General features: G+C 36.4%; 1 non-coding gene across 1 annotated transcript; it reads right to left on the bottom strand.

Moving 5' to 3' along the window:
- Positions 1 to 719: 719 nt before the first annotated feature.
- On the bottom strand, positions 720 to 826 carry LOC123250849. The gene has a single exon (XR_006506466.1). It is a non-coding gene; the product is annotated as a U6 spliceosomal RNA (small nuclear RNA).
- Between the last annotated feature and the right edge of the window lie 12007 nt (positions 827 to 12833).

Here is a 12833-nt window from a genome sequence, read left to right as displayed (position 1 = left end):
TCTAGGGTTCTTTATGTAAACCATTATATCTTCTGCAAAGAGTGACAATTTAGTTTCCTCTTTGCCTACTTTAATCCCTTCAATTTCTTTTTCTTCTCTAATTGCTATTGCTAGCATTTCTAGAACAATATTAAATAGTAGAGGTGATAATGGCCATCCTTTCTTCACTCCTGGTCTTATTGGGAAGGTTTCTAACTTGTCCCCATTGCAGATGATACTTGCTCATGGTTTTAAATAAATGCTCCTTATTATTTTGAGGAATGGTCCTTCTATAACTATAATTTCTAGTGTTCTTAATAGGAATGGGTGTTGTATTCTTAATAGGAATGGGTGTTGTATTTGTTAAAGGTTTTTCCTGCATCTATTGAGATAATCAAGTGATTTCTGCTGGTTTGATTATTGGTATGGTCAATTATGTGGATGGTTTTCCTAATATTAAACCGTCTTTGCATTCCTGGTATAAATCCTACCTGATCATAGTGAATAATTCTTGTGATAACTTGCTGGAATCTTTTTGTTAGGATTCTATTTAAGATTTTTTTTTTGTTTTGTTTTGTTTTTCAAAACATTTTATTGCATCATATTTGGTACCTTATGTTTGACAACAAAAAGGAAATTACATCTGTAACTGCAGGAATAAGAAGCTGGTCTGTTCTTGAAAAAAAATCTTGGGCCCTTTAAAAGTTACAAAGTCTTGGGCTTGCCTGAAACAACTGAGCAAAAATATGGAACACTTCACGAATTTGCATGTCATCCTTGCGCAGGGGCCATGCTAATCTTCTCTGTATCGTTCCAATTTTAGTATATGTGCTGCCGAAGCAAGCACTATTTAAGATTTTTGCATCTATGTTCATTAAGGAGATTGGTCTGTAATTTTCTTTCTCTGTTTTTGGTCTGCCTGGTTTGTGTCATAAAAGGAATTTGGTAAAACTCCTTTGTTTATTTTGTCAAATAATTTGTATAGTATTGGGATTAGTTGTTCTTTAAATGTTTGATAGAATTCACTTGTGAATCCTCTGGCCCTGAGAAACATATTCTTTTTTTTTTTTTTTAAAGACCTTACCTTCCATCTTGGAGTCAATACTATCTATTGGCTCCAAGGCAGAAGAGTGGTAAGGGCTAGGCAATGGGGGTTAAATGACTTGCCCAGGGTCACACAGCTAGGAAGTGTTTGAGGTCAAATTTGAACCTAGGACCTCCAGTCTCTATACCTAACTCTTAATCCACTGAGCTACCCAGCTGCCCCCAGAAATGTATATTCTTGAAGTCAGTGTCACTTTATATCCTAGAGCCCTAGAAAAAATAATTTATAGCTACTCTCCCCAAAAGAAAAATATTCATACTTAAAATATAATAAAACAGATATAATTTAACTATTTCTTCTACACTAAACAAGTAGTATACATGCAGTAACTTATGATTATTATACTTGTTCGATTCAGGTTCAACTCATTGTTCATTAATACTGCCTTTTTTAGATGTAAATAGTGATGAGAAAAATCCTCAAATTGTCCATTTTACTGTGTGTCATAATCTGGGGATGAGACATTGTCCATACATTTGGTCTTTACTGTGGAGATGGTTGAAACAAAGGCTTTTTGGTTGCAGTAAGTATCTGCAGATTTCTTAAAAGAAGCTCTGAAAATTTCTAGGCTTGATGCCATTTTCCAATGGGAAAATTTGCCATTTTTTATGATGCATAAAGTCATACTTCATCTATATAAACTCCATTGGTTCTCTTCCAGGGCCAATCATAGTGATAAACACTTTTGACAAGCGTGTACCACCTTGTTTTATGCCTCCAAAATGTTCAAATAGGGTTTTTGTTATTGTTATATCTTTCAAGTAATCTTTAATATACCCAGGAAATAATCCAAATACTTAAATTTCAAAAGAAATTAAGAAAAAATGAAAACTAGGGCAGGTAATGCAGGTAAAATTTAGGTGAATGACAGCATTCTGGATCTTTAGTGTCAATAGTACTGAGATTCAAGGTGAGCTGAGAATGGTGAAGGAAGCTAAAGAGCGTAGGGCTCTTGAGGGCTTATATTATTTATATTTATATTATTTGTTATTATACAAATGGGCTTGGAGGGGTTATATTGAGAGAAAAATAAGATCGATGAAGGGATTATTTGGGACGTTTAAGATGATCCTGAAAAAAGAAGACATTTTGTTTCCTTTATCTCTGTCAAGAACAATAATCTTTGCACTGGAAATGACCAAACAAAAATGAATGAGGTAGTTACTATCCAAGATAAGTAAGGAGGTAGTAGCATGAGTTACCCAGCCCAAATGAAGCCTATCATCTGATACTGAAAGAACTAGGAAGTATTATTGATTACCTCTTGTTAATAATACTTGGAAGACCATGGCACATGGGAAAGTTTCCATGAAAGGAGAGAGGGGCAAATGTCTCAATTTTGAAAAGGAGAAAGAAAACAAAAAACACAAAGAATAGGCCACTGATCTTTATCTCAATTCATGAGAAACTTCTAGAATCATTAGGTGGTTGGTGCACATCTAGAAATACAACCAAGTGCCAGGTTGGTTTCATCCAGGGGAGATCACATCAAATCAATCTCATTTCCTTCCCACCCCACCCCCAGGATTGTTAATCTGATAGATAAGGGAAATTATGTTGATGTTGTTTACCAAGATTTCATCAAAGCTTTTAATAAAGTATCTTATTCTATTTTTGTGGACAGGATAGGGAGATATGAATTAGAGGATAATATAGTTAGATGGATTCAGCAGTGCTCAAAGAATATCTTTAATGATTCAAGGTTAGCAGAGAAGGAGGTCTTGAATGGAGTACTCCTCAGATCTTTTGTTGGTCCTGTGCTGTTTACCGCATTTATCAATGGCTCTATAAGGGTGTTGAAGGCATGCTAATCAATGTTACAGATTTCAGCAATCAGAGAGTGCTAAGGCAATGGATGAGAGACTAAGGATCTTAGAGGAGAACACTAGGATGAATCTAATAAGATGACATTTTTTAGGAAGAAGATATAAATCTTATAACTGGGGAGAAATGTAAATATTACAGTTAGGGACAAAAAATGAACCCAACAATTACAGAATGTGAGAAACCTATTTAGTGAGCAGTTTATGTGAAAAGTATCTGGAAGTTTTAGTGGACCACCAGCTCAATATGAGCGTGTGATATGAAATGGCAGGCAAAACAGCAAATGTGATTACTGATTAAGTCTGTCTGGAGGAGGATAATCAAATTGGTTAAGAGCCTTAAGTCATATAAGTATCAACCAAAGGAATGGGAAATGTTTAGAATAGCATAGATAAGACTCAAGATGTACAAAACAACTTTTCCTGCATCTGAAGGACTGTTAAGTGGAGGTAGGATTAGACTTGTTGGTTTTGGTGCTAGATATCAGACCCAGGAAGAATGGATGGACATTGCAAAAAGGCAAACTGAGCTTTGATTTTAGGGGAAAAAATTTCTAACAATGAGAACTGTCTGAAAGTTGAATGGAGGTTCAGAGGTGGCAGGTTCATCCTCAGAATTCTTCAAACAGGTTGGAAGATCACTTGTCCAGTATATTAAAGCCTGCATTACTTTTAGGTATGTGTTTGAATGGATTTCCACAGAGGTCTCTTTTAAATTCTCTGGTTCTATCCTTATATGATTCAGTAGCTAGAGGAAGAAAACCAGGAGGGTAAAGTATCTCAAGGCTGGGCCATATGAGTAACACCTGAAGAAAAACTGTGAGGTTTAATTTAAAGAAATGAAAGATATAGTGGACATGGCAGAATAATAACTGTTTTCAAATACCTGAAGGGAAGGGATGTGAAAGAAGGCCAGATTTGTTCTCCCTAGTCTCAAATGGCAGAACTGTTACATGAGAGTTTTAAATAGGTAAGTATAAGCTTGGCATAAGGAAAACACTTTCTTACAATTAGATCTAGCTGAAAATGAAATGGACTGCCTTAGGAGGTAGAAGATTTCTCCCTCATCCCTAAACAAAGGTTTGATTGCCACTTGTGTATATCATAGAGGAGATTTTTGTTCAAGTATGGGCTAGAAAAGAGGGTGTCTGAAATACCTTCTAAGTCTGAAATTAAAATTCTATAATCCCAGCTGTCACATGAAAGAGAAATGTAGGAAGATATTTTTAAAAATCCCAATTAGTGTGAACAATAAATTCCCTGAAGTGTTCATATATATCCAAATTTGTACTATTTTAAGTTATAGTAAGTAAAATTTTGTAATTGATTCTAATTCAATGGAAATATGCACTATGAATTCAAATAATGCAATCATTTACCAAGGATTAATTATTTGCACTAATTGGCACCTAGTTGTATAGGAGGAAGCTTGATAAAAGGAAAACATTTCTAACAATTAGTGCTATCTGGAAGTAGAATGAACTTCCTCAGTGGAGAGTAAGTTCACCATGGCTGGAAATCATCAAATAACATGTGTATGACAGCTCTGGGGGAATAGTACAATGAAGATCCCTACTTCAGTATCCAATGGATTAAATTACTTCATAATCTCATGCTAAAATTTGTACATTCTTTCCAGGAACAACATGGAAAAATATATTGCTCCTATAATAAATATCGCCATGGGGAATTGTCCTTTTGGAGACTTCTTTTATTCAGAAAACAAAAAAGTAAATGTCCCTCTATTGATAGAGAGACAAAAGCTATGTGACTTTCTTCTGTATCCTTCTGTAGATACTAAATATGATTTCACAGTGTAGCACAACACACTCTGACTATATTATATCTTATATAACTCACAGAACAGAATACATTTGTATTTACCAAAATAATATAATACATTTGGGATATTTTCTTTCTTCTGCAGATAGAGACAAATACATCCCTTGTAACTGAATGCATCTGAAATTCAGTGGGTAGTCTGTTATTCAAGGTACAATGGAATCACCCTAATAAGTGGTACAATATGTCATAATAACACCTACTACTCTTACAATTCCCAAGACTACCTGGCAGCCACTCCTCTAGACCTGAGCCAGACTTCAAGTGAGCAGCTTGACTTGAAGGGAAAAGATTTCCCCTTGGAAAATGGCATCCAGTGTTCTCAATTAACACAGGAAAGGTTGATTAATTCTCCTTTTGGTGGTCTCGCTCTGTGTTGAAGGGAAGAAAGAAAAATCAGTTCTCACTTGATTTGTTATTTCCACTCAGCTGTGTCTACCAACTGGCAGCCAGACCCTACTGTGGGTTTGAACAATTAGTGGAGTTCCCTCATCCAGTAGCTGTACTCACCATGGGTGTGGCCCACATGTTACCACAGCTGACACACTAGGAACCCAAATGGTCCACAGACAGCTGCTCTCCCACAGGGAGATTCAAATAGGAAGTATATCAGCTGGAAGTAATTATTGGGGATTTTCCCCCTTCTCTGGTATTTAAAGTTGGTAATTGTCCTTGAAAACTTGGAAAATTGATTTGATTTCTTTCTTACTTTCCTATGAGAGTTTTTGTCACTCTGATGACATCCTAAAGTCTATGTGCCAGCTAATCATATCTCATTAGGGAAAGCACCTCCAAATTAATATAGCTTTGGTGTTGTCTAATGAAACTGTCAAATCATCCATGAGCAAGAAAAAAGAGAATTTCAGGAATTTCGATTTGACCTTGCGGCGTCTTGCAAGATAAGTGATGACTGCTATAGGTTGGAAGAATTATGGCCTTTTTGAAACATTCCATTTTAAGGAACAGCATAGTCACACAGGCACAATGTTCTATTGCCACTGTGGCCTGAAGCGGGATATGTCCTGAAATTCTCTGAGGATGTTATTCATAAATGTTCAGTTAATCAAACTCAGGCTTCTCTCTAGAATTGGTATGTACAGGCCAAATTTATTGCCAGGAAAAGGAAGGTGCCAGACCATAGAAGGTAAGCTGAAATTTGTGTCCTGGCTCACAAGATTATGAATTTTCAACCTTTTTAGATTTTAAAAATATTTATTAAATGGCTAACTTTCTGTCTTGACAACCAGAACTTTGTATTACTTAAGAATTTACAACCTCTAGAAGTATAGATATTCTCTTTTTAGAAAATAGGAAAAAATATACCAAAGCAATTTTTTTTCTTTTTCTCACTCCTTAAGTAAGAGTATGAGCCAAAATCACTTTTGGCCAGTGTACATGATTACCAGACTGAAACAGAAGACAGTTTTTTGGGTGAAATGATCCTGTCTCAAATGCCAGATGCCCACTGAAGACGTGCCAGGCTCTGTAAACATTTTTGTGCCTTTCTTGCCACCAAAAATAAGAAAGGTATATCTCTCAACAGAGAGACTGGCTCCTCCACTTATTTTGACCTTCATTTTAAAGATGATTTTCCTTTTTTTTTTCACACTGGAAAATTCTGTAGCAAGACAAGTGCCACTTACTCATTAATGGCATAGGGAATGGTATCCTAATTTAGGTGACGAGAGCCATGAAATAGTCAAATTTCTTCTCTTAATTTGAAGGGAGAGAACAAATGACTGTCAAATGCAAAATCACGGAGACAAGAAGTAGGATGTTGAGTTAGAGGAAATAAAAGGTTAATTTACCTAGAATGCAGGCTATGTCAAGCATGTCAAGAGCAATAATGTAAAGTATAAATAGGTAGATGGGAACCAGATTAAAAAATCCTTTAAGTACTAAACTGGTAATTGTATTTTATCCTACAGGCAATGAAGAGACACTGAACATGATTAACCTAAAGAATATTACGGCCATTTGGCAAAGAAAAGAACGCTGGATTTGTTTTATTTATTTTTTATTTTAAAATTTTTATTTAAATATTTTTCCATGGTTACATGACTTATGCTCTTTCCCTCCCTTTTCCTCCTCACCCCTCCCAGAGCCAACAAGCAACTCCACTAGGTTATACATGTATTACTCAATACCGTTTTCCATATTATTAATTTTTGTAATAATCTCTTAAAAATAAAAACCCCATAACTAATACCTATATAAACAAGTGAAAAGTCAAATGTTTTCCTTCTCCATTTCTATTCTCACAGTTCTTTCTCTCAATGTGGATAGCATTCCTTCTCATAAGTCCTTCAGGAGTGTTCTGGATCACTGCATTGCTATCAGTGGCAAAATCAAATACATATGATCATCCCACAATGTTTCAGTCTCTGTGTACAATGTTCTCTTGGTTCTGCTCATTTCACTCTGCATCATTTCATGGAGGTCTTTCCAGCTCATATGGAAATCAAGCACTTTATCATTCCTTATAGCACAATAGTATTCCATCACTATTATATACCACAATTTATTCAGCCATTCCCCAATCGAGGGACACCCCCTCATTTTCCAATTTTTTGACCCTCCAAGGAGCACATGCAGCTATGAATATTTTTGTACAAACATTTTTCATTAATATCTCTTTGGCATACAAAACTAGTAGTGGTATTACTGGATGAAAGGAAATGCATTCTTTTAAAGCCCTTTGGGCATAATTCCAAATTGCCTTCCAGAATGGCTAGATCAATTCACAACTGTACCAGCAGTGTATTAGTGTCCCAATTTTGCTACATCCCCTCCAGAGTTTATTATTTTTCCTTTACTGCCATATTGGCCAATCTGCTAGGTGTTGTTTTGATTTGCGTTTCTCTAATCAGGAGGAATTCAGAACACTTTCGTGTGATTATTAATAGTTTTGATTTCTTCCTCTGAAAACTGCCTATTCATATCTTTTGAACATTTGTCAATTGGGGAATGGCTCGATTTCTTGTACATTTGACTTAGTTCCTATTTGGGAAATTAGATCTTCATCAGAAAGTTTTGCTATAAAAATTTTTTCTCCCACTTTGTTTCTTCCCTTCTAATTTTAGTCGCATTAAAAGGTTTGTACAAAACCTTTTAAATTTAATATAATCAAAATTACTCATTTTACATTTTGTAATATTCTCTATCTCTTGGTTGATCTTAAATTCCTTCCTTTCTCATAAATCTGACAGGTATACTATTCTATATTCATCTAATTTATTTATGATTTTGCTCTTTATATTTAAATCATTTACCCATTTTGAATTTATCTTGGTATAGGGTATAAGATGTTGATCTAAACCTAATTTTTTCCATATTGTTTTCTAATTTTCAAAGAAGTTTTTGTCAAATAGTTATTGTTCCAAAAGCTGGGATCTTTGGGTTTATCAAACACTGGCTTGCTGAGGTCATTTATCCATAGTCTAGTCCATTGATCCACCCTTCTGTCTCTTCACCAGTACCATATTGTTTTGATGACCACTGCTTTATAATACAGTTTAAGATCTGGTTCTGGCCCCCATCCTTCATAATTTGTTCATTAGTTCCCTTGATATTCTTGATCATTTGTTCTTCCCTATGAATTTTGTTATTTTTTTTTCTAATTGTATAAAAATGTTTTTTGGTAGTTTGATAGGTATGGCTTTCAGTAAGTAATTAGTTTAGGTAGGATTGTCATTTTTATTATATTAGGGAAACTAAAACTAAAATCTAATAATAGAAAGAGAGAGTGCGGGTTTTCGTACTTTTTCCCCAACCTGAGGCACCTTTTTTTTTGGAGAGGCGCCTCGGGAGGAGAGCCTTTTTTCCCCTACCAAACCTTTCCTAAACTAAATAAATCCAACTATTCTATCCCTAAGTGTAGCCTGATTTTTTTATTGAGCTCCGAAGGGCTCAGGTCAATTTCCCCACCAGGGCTGGAGGCTACTGACTCAGCTACCTTCCTCCTATTCCTTTTCCCTTCCTTCTCCTCCTACCTTCTTTCCTTCACCCACCAATATCTGGCAACCTTGACTGGGACCTGAACCTGCCTGCCTGCCTGACTACCTGCCTGCCCTACTACCTCAGGTAAATTAAAAACAAAAACAAAAACAAAAACAAAAAAACCTTCCTGCCCAAAATCCAGTCCAGCGGGGGCCCCTTTCCCTGCTAAGTCCCTGAAAGGCTCCTCTGCCTCAGCAGGGGTTCCGGATCTTAATCCCCTTCATCCAGCCTAGGAGCCTTAACCCTAACCCTCCTTACCCCTGCAGGGCTAAAACCCAGCAGGAGGTCTTGCTAAAAAAACCCAGAAGAGGTCCGGGAAAAACCCTGGTCCCTCTCTGACTTCCACCCACCCCAGGCTACTTCTAAAACTCCTTTCCTGCCCCTAACCCTAACTACCTGCAAAGAAAAGAAAAAACTTAAGCCCAAAGCCTGAAAACCCTACTTACCTTTCAGGCAGGAACTTCTGGGGTGCTTCCATTCCACCTTTCCTCCATTTTGGCCTTAACTCCACCTCCTTATCCACAAGTCCCAACCCCACCAGAAATTTTCTCCTCCCCCATAGTATATCTTGGCCACTAGAGGCCAGCACTGAGCACTCAGTGTTTTCTCCCCCTCTTTCCTGCTGAGCTGCAGTGCTATCTTTCTGCCACTAGAAGCAAGCCTACTAAGCTGCAGTGCTACATTTCTGCCACTGGAGGGCAGCACCAATAACAAATAAATAAATACTTTTTTTTGCAGCTGAAACTAAATAATCATAAATAAAAACAAACAAACAAATAATTGAAACTAAATAAATAAATAGAAGCCACTCAATATGATTACTCCTATACAGGAAAATCTTTTGGCTTTTGCCAAATTGGAAACCCTTATGGTTTCCAAATGCCTCCTTTTCCTCATGCTGCTGGGAAATCTTCTCTTTCTAATCTTCAATATGAAGATACAAAAGGCTGCAAATAGGAAAATGCAAGCAAAAATCCAAGCAGCAGTACGACTTCAATTGGAAAATTTCAAATACTCTATACCTGATCCAGTGGAAAAGGAGGATCCAATTCAAATATCTAATTCAAAATTTTGTGAACCTGTTCCTGAACTACTCAGAGAGGAAAATTCTATTTCTCCTGAAATAGAGGAGATGGATATGAAGAAACTCTTCTCTCATGTTGTGTATCTTCTGGCTAACCCTCCCTCCCCTGCTCTTTCTCCCAATGCCCCATCCTCTCCTGTCCCTTCTCCAAGTCCACAACCAACCTCAGCCCAGACCATACTGGTTCCTACACATATTGACTCAGAAAGCATGCAAACACCTCAAAAGAAGACCTCGGTAAGTGTGCAAACGACTCAGAAAAAAACAAAAAGCACAGACTGATTCTGATTCCTATGATGGCCTTTTCCCTGTAAGGGAACTGCCCACAATAGGACGAACTGGGGATGTGATAAACTTAAAACATCATACTCCTTTCACACCCCAGAATAATAAAGAATTTAAAAAATATACTCCCAGTTTCCAAGATGACCCCATTGCCATAACAAAAAAGATGGCTGACATATTCTTCCAATATGATCCTTCTTATAAGGATGTTGAAAAATTAATTCAGGTCTTTCTGATGGAATATGAGAGAAATAAAAATCATCTCCCATGTGAATAAAGTCTGAGGATGTGATGCAGCACTCTGGCTACCTCAAGATCCTCAATGGGACTATAAGGTTTCCAGGGAATATTTACAATTAAATAATGCTAGAACTGCCATTCTCAAAGCAATGTGAGAATGTGCTGAAAGGCCAGATGTTTGGACTAAGTTTGACTGCCTTATGCAATCTGATAATGAGACACCCTCCCAATTTATTAATAGGCTCATTGAGCTGGGAGGTAGGTACCTAGACCTAGATCTTTCTACCAAAAGAGATATCAGACAAATACAGCATCAATCCATTAATAATTCTTGCAGGATCGTCCAAGACTCTTTTAAAACACATTGCCAAAAATGGCCAGAAATGGATCTGGAAGAATTGAGGAGAACTGCTGTGTTCAAAAGGACATGCAGAGAAAAAGGCAGAAACTAATGATTTATTGGAAACAATACAAAAAGAACTGAAATGTAAAACAGATAAACATGAAAGAGGGTATGATGATACTACACCAATACCACTTGCCCCTCTCCAAGAGTCTAATTATTGATCCTTGACCTGCCACTTCTGTGAAAAGAAGGGCCATGTAATGATGAATTGTAGAAATCTATTCCAGGTAATCAGGAATAATACCTCCTAGAATAATAATAATAATTTCAGGACCAGCAACTATAGAAACAATAATTTCAGGAACAACAACTATCAGAATAATAACAGGAATGCTTTCAGGAATCACAATTTCTGAAATGATAATTCTAGGACCATAAATCAGGCAGATAAATCAAACCAAATGACCCCACAGCAATATCGTCTAAGTGGAGTTTGTCCATGAACTACTCTGGTTGCTACTGCCCCTCCGCAGGGGGCAGAAAGTGGTGCTCCTTAAACTCTATTGTTTTTGTTGTTTTGTTGCTATGAACCCTTTTCAATTTTGTCTCCCCTAAATAGCAAAGAAGAAGAAAGAGATTTTTGAATACAGTGCCTGTTTACCCTCCCCCTTTACTTTATTTGTGCCATCTGGTATTTGACATTTGCCTTTATGGAAGTCCATAACAACTTATTATATTGATAATTTGGAAAACTTGATAATTTGAATTTTGACAATTTGGTATTTTCTTTGTACATATATTACCTTGAAGAAAACCTGTATTAGTGATCTTTATTGACTTGTTGTATTTGATTTGATTTGCATTTTGTGCTTTTTGTGAATTTTTTGTATTTTCTTCCATGTGTTATTGCTTTTATACCTCCATTGTTTTATCTACCTCATTTGCACTCATACTGTGGACAATGGCTATATTAAGAGGAAATGCATCTAAATTCTTGGGTAAGAACCTTAATATTCTACCCCTCATTAAGTGACAAGAATTGCAATAGATATATATTTTTTGATTGTCACTGATTATAGGAGATATATATTTTTGAGTTTTTAGCACATTTTTTATAATTGCATGTGCAATTTAATTTTTCCTAAGCACGTTATCTATCTAAATTGAAAGAGTTTTTGTTTATTAGATTAGTGTCGGTTTACTATGTCCATTTGTTCTAACTGTAACTGTCTGCCCAAAAGCCTTAGACTACTGAAACTGTCACTGGTATTTTGCTCTTATGGGACTTAGTATATATGTCTGATTTGAGGAAATGGGATCACAAAGGAGCACAGACTTCATCTACGCAGTGCAAAAAATGCATGGGCATCTACACAGTGCCAAAGCAGCACATACTTAACCTGAATGATGCCAAAAGAGCACACAGGTCAAAAAAGAGAAACCAATCCTGCTAGGATTGCTGAGACTTCTATGTCAATAAAAAAGGACTTGAACCTAGTGTGAGACTCAAGATTGTGGCACTTAACATATGTTAAGACGCAGGACTCCTTGTACTAAACTGCTTGTAAAATTTATATCAAGGAGGCAGCTGGGTAGCTCAGTGGAGTAAGAGTCAGGCCTAGAGAGAGGAGGTCCTAGGTTCAAACCCAGCCTCAGCCACTTCCCAGCTGTGTGACCCTGGGCAAGTTACTTGGCCCCCATTGCCCACCCTTGCCAATCTTCCACCTATGAGACAATACACTGAAGTACAAGGGTTTAAAAAAAAAAAGAAAGAAAGAAAATTTATATCAAGTACCTGACAATTGGCTGTTCTGGTTCAATATTCTATCCTTGAAAAACAACGAAAGAAGAAACAATGAAATATCAGACCAGTAAATAAAAATCTAGTCTCTCTTCCTAATTTTCTTACTATGGTTGTTGACTGTGGTCCTGGCTGCTAAGTGGGCAAGCGCAAGGACATGGATTACTTTAATTGGGCATTATTCAAAGACCTGTTGTGATTTTGTTTTTTCTTATTTAGAATTTTTCCATATAAAATTTAGGCTTGGATGTTTAGAATTTTCATCCAAGAGTTATTTGGCTTTCTTTTTTTTTTTTTTTTTTTGATATTTTTTTCTGATGACTTTAATT

This window comes from Gracilinanus agilis, chromosome 5, assembly GCF_016433145.1.
Source record: "Gracilinanus agilis isolate LMUSP501 chromosome 5, AgileGrace, whole genome shotgun sequence".
NCBI lineage: Eukaryota > Metazoa > Chordata > Mammalia > Didelphimorphia > Didelphidae > Gracilinanus > Gracilinanus agilis.
The sequence above is the reverse complement of the archived record's forward strand: the minus strand, read 5'-3'. Positions and strand labels throughout refer to the sequence as shown.